The 4,922-nt window shown below is 47.3% G+C and overlaps 1 non-coding gene across 1 annotated transcript; it reads left to right on the forward strand.

The window, feature by feature from the left end:
• The first annotated feature begins 3,140 nt into the window (after window positions 1-3,140).
• Window positions 3,141-3,268, forward strand: LOC136327496 (small nucleolar RNA SNORA28). The gene has a single exon (XR_010729699.1). It is a non-coding gene; the product is annotated as a small nucleolar RNA SNORA28 (small nucleolar RNA).
• Window positions 3,269-4,922: the final 1,654 nt, after the last annotated feature.

Genomic DNA, 4,922 nt, shown 5'->3' on the forward strand with positions numbered 1-4,922 from the left:
TCTCGAACCTGGGTCCTCCACGTCCCAGTCCGACATTCTATCCACTGCGCCACTACCTGGTCAGGCGATTTTTTATTTTTCTAAAAAAACTCCAATTTCATTCAGGGTGACAATGAGCAAGCCCAGGGAAAGGATATCAGGGATCTATGTACATATCAGCAAATTCCTCCCTCTTGGCCCATGATTGGTGGAAAGTGGACAAGTGACTCAGAGCCAGTCAATGAGATGTAAGGGGGGTGCTCTGAAAAAGGCTTTCAATAAAACGTGTCTTCCCTTAAAAGAAAAGAGGTTTGTGAGGAGGGATCCCTTTTCCACCAATCCCCTCCTACCCACTTGGGATGTTCTCTTGTGAAGGCTTGATGGCAGCAGAGGCAGCAGCCATTTTGTGACCATGAGGGAAAGGCCAAGAGAATCATAGATGTTTCCTCTGATGGCCTACATCACCAGCCACTGCAACAACCCTAGGACAGCCCCTGTTGGGCTTCTTGCTGTGTGAGAAAAGTGTGCCCCCCACTGAAGCCACCATTCGCTGAATATCTTCTTCCTTGCGTCCTGAAGCGTGCTTCAGAAGAACACCTTCCAGTCTGGTCTCGGCAGCCTGCCAGCCCCACCTCGCTGGTCCCGGGCATAGTTCTCTCCAAGGTGCACCTTCCTCCCCCTCCAGGCTCTCGCTCCCGTCCTGAAGCAGATTGTGTCATTGGCCAAAGCTCAGTCCAGTCATTCCGAGTATAAAAGGCAGACCAACCCAGTAGTCTGCAACCTTGGGGAAGCTTCAAAAGGAGAGAAATCTGGTTCCCATTTGCACCTCGGCACCTCCCCTCTGCAGCAGCAGGCAGCTCACAGGGGCCCCAGCAATGTGCGCAAGGAAACCCACTCCGGCACCACGGGGCCTTTCAGAGATGAGACGGGATGGAATGTGAAGGATGATTTCAGACCCCTGAGACCTGGGCTGTGCTGGGCGTGGGGTGATGACGGTGAGAACCCGATAGAAAAAGACGCGATGAGTTCTGGAGGCAGGTGGACAGCAGGCAAAGCAGTTGACTCATTCACCCTTATAAGAAATCACATCAGTCAAGTCACAAGAAAATAACTGATGTGCAGAGATGTTTTAATTTAATTTTTTTTTTTTTTTTTTTTTTGCAATCTCTACGACAGTCTAGCAAGGAAGATATTGTAATCATTTTTGCAGATGAGGCATTGAGATCCAGAAAGGTGAGATATTACTTAGCCTGGTGCAGAGTTGGGGCTCAGATGAGATTTATGATATGAAAGTTGCCCCATATTTCCTGACACGATTCCAAAGGCTTCCAGACCTCCTCTCGGTCAGCTTGTCCCTTGAATCTCGAGGAACCATGAACATCGAAACCACCTCCAAACCAGTGAGCCTAATGCCATGATAATAACAATATAATAACAAAAATGTTAATGACAATGATACCATGGTTATAACTTACTGAGTGCTTCCTGTGCACCAAACCGCGCTAAGCTTTTTCCTTGCATTTTGTGATTCACCTTTCATAACAGCCCAAGGAAGTGGCAATTCATATCATCCCTTTCCATGAAGAAGCTGAGGCTTGGACGGATTATGGGACCTACCCTGGATCCCAGGACTTGTAGATGGCAGAACTGGGACCAGCCCCAGGTGTGCCTGGCGCTGGAACCAGAGCAGGTCAATTTCACTGGCTACTTCCTCCCTAACCGAGGTCTTTCCTTTGTCTCTGTATTTCATCATGGTGTGGAGCCGCCTTTTGGCAATTGGTTCTCTCCTCAACCCCACCGCTCTCTTGCTGCTGCTCGCGTTCACGCCCACGTCCACCTCCCTTGCTCTTGGTGCAGATGCCAAACGGGCATGTGTCTGTGTGGGCATCTGCCCTCCGTTCTCCGGGTGCTCTGTGCTTAGCCCATCATGAGGGTTTTGGAAATAGGAGTGGAGGAAGCAGGGGGTCCCCGGGGAGCGGAGAGGGGATGTTATTAACTACCGGCTTTCCTAGGGGAGCCCGTGTTAACTATTTTGAGCCGGCAGGTCAAGTGCTCTAAGACTGGCACATCTGGTCAGCAGCTCGGCTCCTTGTTGCAATTTGTGGCTGCCCTCCTCCCCCCCCCCCGCCCACCCGCCACCCATTCCTCTTACATGGAAAAGTAATAGGAGGGCTGGATAAAGTTTTAAAGGGCAGATGACAGAACAGCACACACATCTGCGACCAATGGAGACACGACCTTCCTGGACACACCCTTGACTTCTTCAGGGTGGTGCCCCTCCTGCTGTCTAGGGTGAAGGGTTTGAGTCAAACTGGCAGCCTCTGTGTTCTGCCCCAGGAGAGACAGGGTTTCTCAGCTACAGTCTGGGCTCACAGGGCAGAAAAACCAGTGCTAGGACTCTAATTCCTTCATCGTGTGTTCTTGGAAAAGTGGCTTTGTGTCTCTGAGCCTCAGGTTAGCCAGTGTGAGAGGGAGAACATGCTAGCGATTCCCGTACAGAATTGCAATGACGTCTGAACGAAGTTTGGGGGACAGAGCTGCTGACACAGTTTAGCACATGGTAGACACTCAGTAAGTGGTCCTAGTCCTGTGTTGTAGATTTTGGAGTGAGAAGGTAGTGTGGTCAGCATGCACTGCTCACCCCAGCCCCAGAAGGAAATTGTCTGCAAATCCAGGATTTACTATTTGCAGGTTATTTAATGAATGGACTTATTCTGATTAGCATAAAAGTCCATCAGATAGTCACTTTGTTAGGAAAAGGTAAAAATTACAAGAGATGTTTAAGACTCAGATGAAAAGCCTAGTTAACCATCTGATAACACTCTCTTTGATACAGTTCCTCCCTAGCTTTCCTTCAGTGCCAGGGTCAGCCAACTTTTCCTGTAAAGGACCAGATAGAATGAGTTTCCGCTTTACAACCATGTGCTTGCTCTCTGTCGTAACTTCTTGCCTCTGCCGTCAAAGTGCGAGAGCCGCCACTGGATGGAAAGAAACACGGGTGAACACGTTCCAATAAAACTTGATTTTGTAACACTGACATTTGAATTTCACATAGTTTTCATGAGCTATAAAACATTATTCTGCTTTGGATTTCTCTTTCTCAGTCACTTAAAAATGTAAAAGAAAAGCATTATACATAATATATAAAAGTATTAATAAAAATAAAAAATATTGTGGCAGATAGATGCAAAACAGTCTGACATAATTTGAGCTTGCTATAGTAACAGAGTCTAATCTATTCGGGTGCTCTCTCCTCCATGAGACAAGCCCTTACATAAACTTAGACAATGATAAAAAAAAATAAAATAAAATAAAAAAATAAAAAATATATAGAAGATAGTTCACAGGCTATTCAAAAGAGACAGTAAGCTGGAATCTTCCTGTGGGCCAGAGTTTACCAGCCCTGGAATCTGCGCCTAAGTATTTGTGTGCATCGACATTATATGACATATTATCAATGTTGACTTTAATTATATGCACCGTTCTGGGTCCTGCTTGTTACACTTGTGTATGTAAGAATTTGCGCATGTAACCAAATCTATGAAAATCTGAATTTTGATGGCACTTAGGATTTCAGTATAGAAACAGCTACGGGACTTTTTTTTAACAATTCCCTTTAGTTTGCAGTGTTGGTTGTTTCCGTTTCTTTGACAATTGAGGACAATGCTGTCATAAAACGTAATCTGTCCCTCTAAATGGAGAAAAGAACGATTCAGTGACAGACCCCAAAGAACCCTGCAATACTGATTTCCCTACAGTCCGAGTGATCCTCACACGTGGGCTGTGGGGGAAGCGCTGCCCTGCTCACCTTTCTCTTCAGGGGCCCAGTCCTCAGGGGGTCTCCTCAGGATAAAATTGGGACATGGAGCTGGAAATTTGGATAACTCCGGCTCCCTCCAGCCAGACTCCTGGGCCCCAAATTCTATCTTCCTGCTCTCCACCCACCGGCAAAGCCACTGTCAGCTGCCACTGGGGAGACTGAGGTACATAGAGGTAAAGGAATTGGTCACTCAACAAGCTGGTAGTGACATGAGGATTAGGAATCATGACACCTTCATTTCTAGGATGTGTTGGTCAGGTATGTTGAGCAGAGAATTTTCACTAGTAGAAGAATATGAGAGAAAAGAATGATGACAGTGCCCCCCCCAAACACACACACACACACACACACACACACACACACACACACACACACAAAAGGAAGAAAGGAAAGAGAAAAATATTCTTTGGCCCATCCAGTCTGTGCTGATTTCCTCTGTTGGGATTTAACTTCATTCAACCTCTCGGCTTGTTGGCCATGTACGCCAATTTCCTCCTTTCCCAGGAACAAATCGAGGTGTCTCTTGAACTCATGTATACTCTTACTTCCCTTGCCTCCCCGCCTAACATGTTCCATATGTGTATTAGCCTAGTGGGACGCCAGCTCCCTTGTTTCCCGGGATATCCGATGCCTGGGTAATGTTCTCGAGTGTTTAAACCTCAGCAGAATGAAACGTCTCTCTCTTTTCCTCCTGCCCTTTCATAAACGGGGGCACTTCTTGGGAATCTCATTTCCTTTGTGTGCGAGGCCGATGCTGTTGTTATTAGCGCCCGTGTGCTGCCAACATCACGTTTCCGGGCCTCCGACATCGCTCTGTCTCCCCAATTAGGAGGAGGAAGCCCCGTGGCATGTAGTGAGATTCCGATGACAATCAGAAATCAGGGGCTGAGGGCCCCAATGATCGAGCAGTTGTTTGTGGCTGAAAGAAGCATGGGAGATAGATGACAGTTTAAATATTGGGAAACTGAGGGCCCTGAGAGGCTCGTCCAAGGTTGTCCAGATTGTTCGGGGCATACAGCAGACACTCGCAGTTGCCAGGATAAATCTAACTGTGTCTCACCTCCGTGGGAGAGCCAGTGAGAAAGAGAATTAAAACTCATCCCCAGAGTTCTGGGGTTTATGA

Source organism: Saccopteryx bilineata, chromosome 2, assembly GCF_036850765.1.
Source record: "Saccopteryx bilineata isolate mSacBil1 chromosome 2, mSacBil1_pri_phased_curated, whole genome shotgun sequence".
Taxonomy (NCBI): Eukaryota; Metazoa; Chordata; class Mammalia; order Chiroptera; family Emballonuridae; genus Saccopteryx; species Saccopteryx bilineata.